The sequence below is a fragment of the Netta rufina genome (genome assembly GCF_964035555.1).
Source record: "Netta rufina genome assembly, chromosome: 2".
NCBI classification, from domain to species: domain Eukaryota; kingdom Metazoa; phylum Chordata; class Aves; order Anseriformes; family Anatidae; genus Netta; species Netta rufina.
Window position 1 is genome coordinate 18,062,325 of NC_140124.1, and position 12,031 is coordinate 18,074,355.

Below are 12,031 nucleotides of genomic sequence, written 5' to 3' on the forward strand. Positions count from 1 at the left end.
TTAGTATAATCTGACATTTTTGTTAGTATTTTTATGGTTTAATCTTCCCCAACCTAAAACAACTATCCTCAGATCTTTCCAAAAGTATACCTAACTTCTCTAGCGATATAAAAATACTTGCATATTACCAGACCTTTGGGAGGATAAGAAATTTACCATCAAACATGTCCTTCCTCACACCTTTAATAAAATATTTTTAAACACTTTCATTGTTATTATTAGTAACAGCCATTTGTCATGTGATTCTTATTCATTGATCAGGACCCTGCTTTGCAAAGCACAGCTAAGTCAAACAACCCTGGACCAAGGAGTTCATAATTTAAATATGAGATGAGAAACCACATGTCAATACAGTGGAAGCACAAAGAAATTATATAAAAAAAATATCTTTTACAATTATGTAAGTGGTGGTTCAGGAAAGGAGAAGAAAGCTTGCAAGGAGCAGGGAGAAATAACTGTATCTACACGAGCAAAGAACAAACACATAATGTACAGTATTTAGGTTTACAGATACCTTCTATAACGTGTTATTGTGCCAGTGAAAGAAAAACCAGAACTGTATCAAGGTACAAGATGTAATTTCCATCTTGCTTTCATTTCTATACTATTTAGTTACTCAATTTTTTATTAATTTTCCTGTTGCTATGTTAGATTTTCAATCATGTTTTAACTCTGAAAGTTCTCTACTCTGTTTTCTCGTTATTATCCTTTCCTTCTTCTCTTTATTACATTGCTTTAGCTTACCAAACAATATGCAATAAAGCTAAGAGTTTTAGCACCCTGGCCTATATAAAGATTAACATCAAAGAATAATGAAACTTGTGGATGATCTAAATAATTTAATATAAACTCACTAAGTGATACACTGTGAGAGAACCGTGTAAAAATGTTATTTTTTCCACATGCAGTTTTGTGAGTGATGAAAGAAGGTCTCATTTCATCCTCTTATTTTCAGTGTTCTTGGAATTGCTTTAAATATTTTGGTTTTGAAATCCTCCCATTTATTTCCAATTGAGCTTTGATTGAATTGACATATTTCTCTCTTTGCTCCTTTTTTTCTTCCTCAAGAACATGCAAAACTTAGTGTACTGTATCATGCCATTACAAGAAGTCTAATTCAGATTCGGATTTCAAAGAAAGAACACTATGTGGATGCTCTATATTGGCTGTGAAGGACATGATATTCCGTAACAGCCTCCTCAAAACTTGCATATATTTGCAGACCTGTGCTTAGTCCCACAGATACAGAGGATCTCAAAATGAAATAGTTTGTATAAAACAACTTTTTTGGAAAATACTATTGCTTTTTCTATGTGGTCCTAATATACAGTGCTATGCAATGAATCAGAAGGTTTGCATCACATAGCAAAAGGTTGTTCCTTGCAAATACCTTATTCTTGTGAACACTTTCTATTCCATCCTCAGTACTACTGCTATTTCTATGAACACAAAGCTAACCTCTCCCTTCTTGGTGTGGTGTAGCTTTAGACCCAGGGGCTACTCTATTCAATGTGTCATTTTCAGAAATCAAATTCAGTTACACGGTGAACTTTTTACCTCTTGAACCCTAACTCTCCTTTTTTTTTTTTTTTTTTAACCCTGGCAAAGATGTTATACACGAGTACTTGCTGATGGATTTGGATCATTTTATAGTGCACCTTCTATTTTATGTTGTAAATTTGTCCGTGCTCTTTTAAGTATTTATGTTATTTAAGCTTTTAAAAAGCTAATTTCTTATTTACATCAGATGATAAGTGGTTCAGGGGCACTGATTTAAATCCCACAGATCTCTTGTCCCAGAGTTTAGAAGTTTAATTACAGTGCTACGCTGAAATGAAAACTTTCCACTAACACCATCATAATTCTCTAAGATTTTTTCCATGTAAAGATTTCACTAATTATCATATCATATTGCCTGTATACTGGAAATTGCTTAACAATGTTTAGCAGTTGGTATTAAAAAAAAACCACACACATTATATCACTATCTGCATTGTCTGTATTCACGGCATGCAGAATGACTTGAATGAGAGCAGTCTCATCATTGATGGATGAAATCTCCCTTCTTAAGAATTTCTTCTAAAAGCATCAACTTTTCTCTTTCTATTTTGTAATGCATTGACTTTCTCAACTCTTGTAATCATTAACCATTTATCATCCTGAAATCATCACTTTAATCATTACTTAAAGTAGATGGTTAGGAAGTTTGTAATACATTCACATGTTGAAGAAGAGGGACTGAGGAGAAAAACCCAGTGAGAAAAAAATGCATGTCTGCTACTGTAATATACACAGTAACAGGCTTTGAGGTGGAGATTCTTTCTGTTTTCCTCTGTCTTGACTCAGAGGTCTCTGTCAAGCAACCTGGAACTTGATAGGTAAAATACAGTGTTTTAGCACTCAGTTGTACATATCACACCCATTTGTGCCTTACCTTCTATATCTCAACCTCATGTTCCAAGGCATGGTGGATTACCACAGCATGCTTTTCACTGGCAGCACAGGTTTATAACTGCACTCAATTTCATGTAAGATTCAGTTTGGTAGTATCAGATTATCTAAGCAAAGTCTACCTTAGGCATGAAATGCTTCTGCTTTCATTTTCCTCCAGATTCTTGTTAATGCAGACCACAACAGCTCTGAACTAGGTAAGCAGACAAGAGCTGACTTGTACAGGACTTTCATTGACCACAGCTGTTGCTCCTTTGGTCTTAGGCATGAAAACATGTATAAACAATGAGAAAAGACATTTGGTGGAAAAATACAAACATGCCCCTGGCTTTCACTGAAAGACACTTGGGTAAGTGAAGAAGAATGACAGAAATTTATCTCCCACCAACACAAGGTCTCTCAGGTGCTAAACTAATTAGTGAAGGTAAATCACTGACATCAAGACTGTGTCCTACTGAGAATACGTCAAATGTTGATTACAGCTTTTAATATTTTCCTTTCTGGCACAATTAATTCCTGGCATATCTGTAATATCAAAAACTCTTGACTTTAGTTTTGCAGTTTAATAAAAATGTAGTATATTACTTTTTATCACCTTTTCTGTAAATGTTGTCACATTTATATTTTGAACTAATATACGAATTAATTCATGAGAACCTTTATTCATGTATTGATTTTTCATATGCTTAAATCACTACAGTAAAATTTAAGCATTTTCTAAATAAACATTGTGCATACTGACTCAGTTCACCTGCCACCTGCCCAGTCATCAGTGTGATCATTAAACTGTTTGCCTGAGAAAAATGGTTCCTATCATTTCTAGCCTATACTCTACTGAGATTCAACAAGCGTTCAAGTGTTGTATAAAATAATATGCATGATCCTTCAATAATACTTTTTTTTTTTTTAATCTACGAGATATTATTTGGTATTTCTTTGGCTTGCCTATGGCAGTGTGGTCTGCCACCCAAGTACTAGCCAAGCCTCTAATGGATTCACTTTGGAGAGCAGAGCAAAGACAATGGGTTTATTATAGCATGGTTCTAGGCAACGGTAAGGTGCATACCATGAACATTCCCAGTATCGTTTTCCTCTATACAAATTTACCCACATTTTACTCTTTGATCATTTCTGTATCAACACATTCTATGATCATAAATCAGCTCACCACAGCTTTTACTTTTCAAATGCAGCATATTTTTAACATGTGCACATGGTTATACAGTTAATACCAGTTAAAAAGCCCTGCTGAAATACTGTGCATTGTTTTTCACAATTGTGGTCTGTTTTTATACTAATTTGAAGCAACAAGACAAGTGACAAGTAATGTGGACATTAACTTTGGGTCTTTACCTACAAATTCTTACATATGCAAGTCACTGTATTCATGCGAGTGACAGTGGTATTACAAGTAAAGGGAAAGGCCTTACCATTCTGACCACAAGATTGATGTCAATGAATGAAGGGCTGACAAGACTGAAACACTGAAGTCCAAGAATCCAGCAAGAAAGTCACTTAAAATAAAAAGACTGAAGAAAATCCAATGCAGCAATTGGTTCAGGTCACCAACTACTGCCTCTTTCTCTCTAGCTCTCAAGCCTCTGCAGACACACTTGACTATTCAGTGAAACTAGATTCTGACAAATGTGTCCTTCAAACTCAGTTCTCAAAGAAGCTTTCAAGAGTTGTAAAAATAACGTTGCCCTCTTGTAATCCTGTACTGCACCTTTGGATTCACAGGAAGAAGAGACTGGGTTTTGTCTTGGTATCACAGCCAGTGCCACAAGTATGAGCATGGGAATCGATGACATGAAAGAATTGCAACACTTCTACCTCTGCCATCACTGACCTATCTACAGCCTGCCATTTACAAAACCCACTCAATGTTCCAACTGTGTCACATATTTTACACCATAATTCAAAAGTTACAACCACATCACTTTTCAATAAGCCTGCACACTGCCTGGATGGATGATCTCTATCTATGTTTTTAAGACCTATTTGGATAAAGTCCTTAGAAACCTTGTCTAACAGCCAGCCTAATTGCTGACCTGCTTTGAGCAGTACATTGTACTACAGCCCTCCTGAGGTCCCTTCCAGCCTAAGGTACCCTATGAACACAGCACACAGGCAAGCACAAACACACAGAACAGACTCCTCACTGAGTTCCACCTGTGTATTTCCTATGATTTCCATGATGTCATAGCTCAGCTGAATTTCCAATACACCAAACATTTGTTATCTACATGGAGATACCAATCATGAGACATATAGCTGTGGCTAATCACAGTTCTAGATGTGGATAAATATATATTAAACAGCTTCTAGTTATATCCCTGAGAGTAGGTACCAGATTTTTTTAGGTTATCTATGTAGACTAGTGACAACAGAACCATGAAGAACTATTTCCTTCTGCATTTTGTTTTTGTGCTATTTCAAAAAACAGTTATTCAGAATGCAAAAATTTTTCAGTGCCTGCTTCCAGTTAGTAGAAAGCATCATAAACATTTGCCTTAAGAACACATCTCTTCTTAGCGCCTATGGGTCTTCTGTAATTTGAAGCAAAAGCTTGTAATGTGGAAGCTGCATGAGCTCCATTTGGGCTTTTGCGTTCAAATCAAGCTGTCTCTCTCAAAAAAAGCTGTTGCTTTATTGGTTACATGTTAACTCCAAAAAGTATGTTTGTCTGCCAATTACAGGAAAAAAATATTGGATAAACCTCCACCTGGTTCCCTCACTCCTCTGCCCAAACAAGACAATTTACATATAAAATCCTCATAACATGATATTTTAAATCCACCTTTTACATTGGCTGGACTTTTAACCTACTGTGATCCAAGTAAAACAGGAAGACCCTTTTCTAGAGTACTAGCAAAATTTGTGGTGATCATCCCAGAGCAGAGAGCTATGCTGTGCCCTTAGGCTTAAGTGGCACAAATACTATTATTTAGCAACTGTGAAACAACAAAAAAAATGATGCATGTTGATTGTAAGAGCTTTAAAAACTATTTTATGAGTAAAGAGGATGTAGAATATACTGAAAAGCTAAAACACCTGAGGTATGAGAGAGAGCTTAAAGCCTGAGATTCACCCCAATGCATCAGCATGAGCAGAGCTGAATGTGAAAAAGGCAACATCTTTCAGCTAGCCTCAGTGAACAACATGTAAAGAATAAATAAACAGTCACTGAGCTCTTGTAATGGATCACTTCTAGGCATACTTGAGGGACAAATGCATAAAAGCATTACACATTAACCCATTTTCACATTCATTAATATCAAAAACTGAGCTCTCCAGTGACCTTGTTGCTCTGCTCAGGGCTATGACTAACAGAGCTACTGCAGACTAGACCCCACAACATTCATGGCTCACTTCTCCTGTGCTAATGTGCATACAGATGATTTGAGGGGAAAAAAGCCCACACCCACATCAATGTTACAATACTTCCCACTTTCTATTCAATCTCATAACACTAAAGTCAGTCTAGCTCAAGTGTGAAAGAGGGAGTAACACAGTCCCCGAAACAGATCCTAATACCTACTACATGCATCAAGATATCTGAGTGTAAAGAGTCTGTTCCAGGCTTCACTACTCACCTGCTTCATGAGTGTCAGTGCACTGCAGCTCAGCGTCTCTGTTCCCCTAAACAGAAGCCAATGCTGCTTTGCTATAATTAGAGGTTTGGAAATACAACAGACAGCAGGAAAGACAAAGAATTTGGATTTTTGAGCCAAAAGAAGAGAAGTCTGAAGGAAAAAATCCAATGGTCTTCAAAAAGATGCACTACAGCCCCTTCAACTAATCCATCTTATGGCCTAATGACCTCACTATTATAAAGTCACCCCCTCACCGTCTAACATAACTTTCACTTGCTAGATTTTAAACCCAGTGCCTCTCTTCTGTTATATCAAGAACATGGAGAAGATATTCCCTGACTCTTTTCATCATGGTACCCACTAACTTTTATCACTGGCTGTAGGAATGATATCATAATATTGCATGGATTTTGGAATGCATTCTAGTGTTTCATTTTAAGTACACTATCAGATAACCCACAGCTGCCTGGGTAGAATTCTTCACCATTCAAAACATTTGATAAATATTGTAAACATTACACTATTGGAATAGAGCAGCCCTAGGCTTCCTTTATAGTCAATGGAGCTAAGACCATGATTCACCTAATCCTCAAGCTAAAGTCTAAAGTGAGATGTAAAAGGCCCAGTTTCTCATCACCAACTACTTGGTGAGCACAGGATAACTTTTATCAGCTGTGGATACACACATTAGCAACAAAGAATACTAGAATAGTTTAGGTTGCCAGGAACCTGCAGAAGGGCTACGAAGCTGGTGAAGGGCCTGGAACACAAGTCCTGTGAGGAGCAGCTGAGGGTTGTTTAGTCTGGGGAAGAAAAGGCTCAGGGGAGACATCATTGCTCTCTACAACTACCTGAAAGGAAGGTGTGGGGAGCTGAGGGTTGGCCTCTTCTCACAGATAACTAGTAATAATACTAGAGGGAATGGCCTCAAGTTGCACCAGGGGAGGTTTAGTTTGGAAATTAGGAGATATTTCTTCTCAGAAAGAGCAGTCAGGCATTGGAATGGGTTGCCCGAGGAGGTGGTGGAGTCACTGTCCCTGGGGGTGTCCAAGGAAAGGTTGGACGTGGTGCTTAGCGACATGTTTTTTAATGGGTGATATTGATAGTAGGGTAGTAGGTAGTAGGGTTGGTCCAGATGATCTTGGAGGTCTCTTCCAACCTTAATGATTCTATGATTCTAAGTCATCTAGTCCAAATCACTGCTCAAAGCAGGTCTAATTAGGTCAGGTTGCTCAGGGCTGTGTCCAGTCATCTTAATGCTTCCAAGGATGGATATTCCACAAGTACATGTAATATGGGCATTCTGTTCCAGCACTTTCACGTAGTGAAAAAGTATTTCCTGGTATCTAACCAGAATCTCCTGTTTTCCAAATTGTGTCCATTACAGTTATCTAAAATCAGCTGATATCTCATCCCTCATGAAATTAACAGGCTGATCTATTAAAATATTGTAATACTTACAATATTTATGCAACCTATTACAATTATTATCAAGATTGGAGTTAGGAAAGGTCTAAAAGCTTCATCATGGTATTTCTGGAAAAGGAAAGTAATGAGAAACCTCCCTTCAGATGCCAAGTATAGAAGTTAAGAGACTATTGAAAAAGACATTCAGGTTTTGGCCCCCTCTTCAAAACCTAGGAACAAAGAAATATAATGAAAATCGATCAGAGAGCACAGCATTCATTTGGAGGAGGTCTATCAATAATTGGAAAGACTAATTAAAGGAAAGTCAGAGATGATACTGTGAGAACTACAGAAAATGTAAGAAATTAGAGCCTCGGAAATGACAGCTGCCCAGCAACCATGCATTTGTAATAGACAAAGCTCCTCTGCCTCTTTGTAATTCAGGAAAGATCAGTGTGTTGTTATCAATATAGCAGAATTTGAATAATAAATTTTGGTGGAGACCATCATTTGCACTCCCTGTTTGGTTCTAAGGGCATTATAACAGCTGTTTTTCTCACCAAAGGCAGCTGGCTGGTGATACTATTTTTCAATTAATGACTCTATACTATGAATAGATTACAGCATGTAGACATGTAAACAGTAACAATTAGTGAACGAAATTAAGCGATAAAACAAAACAGGTTTTGGTTTCCATTTAATTGGAGGGTAGGGAAAGGCAGAGATGCAATAAAGCTCTTCTGGACACAGTAAAATTGGTATGCTGAAGGCTCTCAAAGCAATCTAAGACAGACTGTGTGAATGGATAAAGAAAAAGACAGAACTAGGAAAGCACAGGGAAGTGGAGAATAAAGATACAGAAGACTTAAGCAGCGTGGAGAAAATCTAAGTGGAAATTTTCATTTTTACATGAGAATGTGATTTTGCATTGAATCCTTAAATGAACAGAGATTTGAGTTATTTAGAATTGAAATTCTGTCATTTTTTCTCTTTACATTGTATACGCACTAACACAAGCTTTCTAATTCTGCACTTATTTGAGCATGAAAGTTGAGCTTTTCAGTTTTACATTCCAAGTCACAATAGAAGAGGAGATGGGACAAAAAGAAAAAAAGCATTATGTTAAACAGAAACACCATGCTGCAGTGGTGTCTGGACCATATTGGTGAACTTCATGTCATATTTTAACTTGCATCTCATGTCAGCTGTGGAAAACATATTTGAACATGCTTATTTAGGATGTATAAAAGGAGAGATTTATATTAGCACAGCATAGCATAGAACAGAACAGAATAGAACAGTTGGAAGGAACCTACAAAGATGATCAAGTTCAACTGCCTGACCACTTCATGGCTAAACAAAAGTTAAAGAATGATAATGTGGGCACTATACAAATGCCTCTTGAATACTGTTAGGCTTGGGGTACCAACCACCTCACTAGGAAGCCTCTTTCAGTGTTTGACCACCCTCATGGTAAAGAATTTTACTTTATATCTGATCTGACCCTCAATTGGCACAGTTTTGTGCTGTTCCTCCACACAATATTCAAGGTGAGGCCACACCAGCGCTAAATACAGCAGGAGAATCACCACTTCTGACAGGCTGGCCATACTGCACCCCAAAATGGGGTTTGCCCTCCTGGCTGCCAGGGCATGCTGTTAGCTTATACTGAGCCTGCTGCCAGCCAGCACCCCCAGGTCCTTCTGCTGAGCTGCTCCCTGGCCACTCATTGCCCAGTCTGTGCCTGGGTCTTACATTAATTACTCCTAAATCTCTAATGTATTCCTCTCATAAAATGAAGACCAATTCACATAGGTAAATCAACTCTACCTCTGTGTACATGTTACTACATTTTTAACATCACAGAGTAACAGAATATTCCCAATTATTCTCAGAAACAGATAAAAACACCAAACAATGGGAAGAGGTAAATAAACAATGCACGTGACCCAGAAAAATTAAGACCTGCTCTGCATGTATGTGACATACCAAATATCATAATCCATAAACTGCACTCATTGAATGAACATTTGTGTGAATGTCAGCTAGTGCAAACAAGACTCTTAGTTCAGAGCTCAGGCTTTCTTTCCCACTCCATTTTGCTCTGCTTTGTGCTCCTTTTTCCAAACAAGATGCGGGTGAGCACGTTTAGATGCTATTCACGTACAGCAAAATGTTAAGAGTTCCCATTTCAAGGACCCACACCCCATAATTCATACCTTGCAGAAATGCAGTCTTTTCTTTCTTAAAGATGATATAATGGACCTCTCTGGCTATGTTTTATGTGTGCTCTCACACTTCACACATTTATTGTTCAATTTTCTTGCCATGGATCAGAAAGTGATGAAATCTTCCTTGGAATAGAGGGACAGGGATATTGCAATCCTGGTATTTCTTCATTAGCTTCAGTTTTCTTTTTTACAAAACCATATTCTTGCAGCTGGTGGAATTGGTTAATTTCTCTGTCTGAACATTAATATGACCTCCATTACCACACTAAGTCCCTCTCCTTAGACCTTTAAAATAGAAATGATAAAATTACTTTCCCTTTTCTTTCAGCCTGTGGGAGTAATAACCCAATGAGTAATTACCTATGTATGAAAAAAAGAGAGCCCTACCAAAGAGTGTGGGAGCATAAACCTGCTCTAACAGAGAAGTCAAGTTGTACCCTTTACATTTTAGTTTCTAACAGAGCGTGTTCTCAGTGGGCAGTTTAATATCATATGAGATGTGCAGAGACAGACGAGGTCCAGTCAAGTATTTATTTCCCACCTGGGATACAGGCTCATCAAGACTTTTCAGCAGAACATTTTTCCTCAGACAATGTCAATTTGTCATTTTTGACTTGTCGTACATTTAACATTGTTAATGTCAATGAAAAAAAAAAAAGGGGGGGGGGGGGAACGTTTAAACATCAGTGAAAAACAGTGGGGAAGCTTTGGTCTTCTAATGCCCCCTCCGAGCTCCACTGCCTTTCTTTTCCCTCTGCATTTAAAGGTTACAGATGACCATCTCTTGCATCTAACAGGTTACTTCTTCAAGTCAGCTGGTGCCAGTAAACTCCATTGCTATTATCTAAGCTTCTCTGATACTGAGCTCCTAAAGTCTGAGGACAGCCAGCCACCAGAGGACATGACACCAGAGATGCTCTACTCTGTGCTGGTGCGCCCTCACCTCGAGTACTGTGTGCAGTTCTGGGCACCACAGTACAAGAAAGACATTAAATTGCTGGAGAGTGTCCAAAGGAGGGTGACGAAGTTGGTGAAGGGCCTAGAGGGGAAGACGTATGAGGAGCGGCTGAGGGCACTGGGCCTGTTCAGCCTGGAGGAGAGGAGGCTGAGGGGGGACCTCATTGCAGTCTACAACTTCCTCGTGAGGGGGAGTGGAGAGGCAGGTGACCTATTCTCTGTAAACACCAGTGATAGGACCCATGGGAATGGTGTTAAACTGAGGCAGGGGAAGTTTAGGCTGGACATCAGGAAGAGGTTCTTCACTGAGAGGGTGGTTGCGCACTGGAACAGGCTCCCCAGTGAAGCAGTCACTTCACCAATCCTGTCTGAATTTAAAAAGCGATTGGACTGTGCACTTAGTCACATGGTCTAAACTTTTGGGTAGACCTGTGCAGTGCCAAGAGTTGGACTTGATCCTTATGGATCCCTTCCAACTCGGGATATTCTATGATTCTGTGATTCTATGATTCTATAGCATTTGTCCTTTCTGGAAGACAACAATTACAGGATCAAGACAAGCACTGGGATAGATGCCGAAGAACCAGTCACAGGTGAGCAGACTGCAGGCACAGCACACCACTATAATCAGGCTTTTGGCAAACTTGGAGCCAGTGTGGTACAAACACCAACTGGTTCTGATAGAGCCTCTGCCTTGGAAAGACATGGCTCCATGGCTCTCTGGGAAAGCAAGAGGGGACAGCCATGGAAAGGAAATCCCCTATATTATGCTTTATGGTGTGAATTTCCTCACACGATTTACACCATTTCTATACCAGTTGAGGGAGCAGTGCATGGCCTTCCTGTTCTTCTCACTGGAAAAGAACATGAAGGGACCTCTGGAAACCCAGGGGAGAGGCAAAGCAAGTAGTAAAAAGCATTTGTACAATATGGAAAAAACAAAACTTCCTTCTTCCTGACGTCTGGAAAGTCAAGGATGAAAAGACACATAAAACCATCCAAGAAACGCACACACGTTTCTTTAGAACTTGAAAGGCCAACAAAATTCCCAAAATAATGCATAAAAATTCCACCAGGATTTGTGTTTATTATAGCATTCTTTACACTTCATTCTGCTACAGTTTGTTCACTATCTGTTCCACAACCACTAAGGAATTTTGTTTTCCAGTAGTCACTCAGTAACTGTCTGCAAAAGCACAGAAGATTCTTACTACTGAGGAAAAGAGAACATAAACATATTTTAAATCAATCCACAACTACATCTTTGCTTCTGTCCCCCGATTTGCACACTTTCAACTCACTTCACTTGATTTACTCTTTGATGCCTTGGTTTATCTAGGCTTTATCTTGGGTTTATGAGTTCATTGGGGGATTTTTGAAAAAATAAAG

General features: G+C 38.6%; 1 protein-coding gene across 1 annotated transcript in view; it reads right to left on the reverse strand.

The window, feature by feature from the left end:
* GPR158 (G protein-coupled receptor 158) overlaps positions 1-12,031 on the reverse strand; it is a gene marked incomplete at both ends in the record, with an annotated part of 191,109 nt that overhangs the window by 68,339 nt on the left and 110,739 nt on the right. The window lies entirely within an intron of this gene.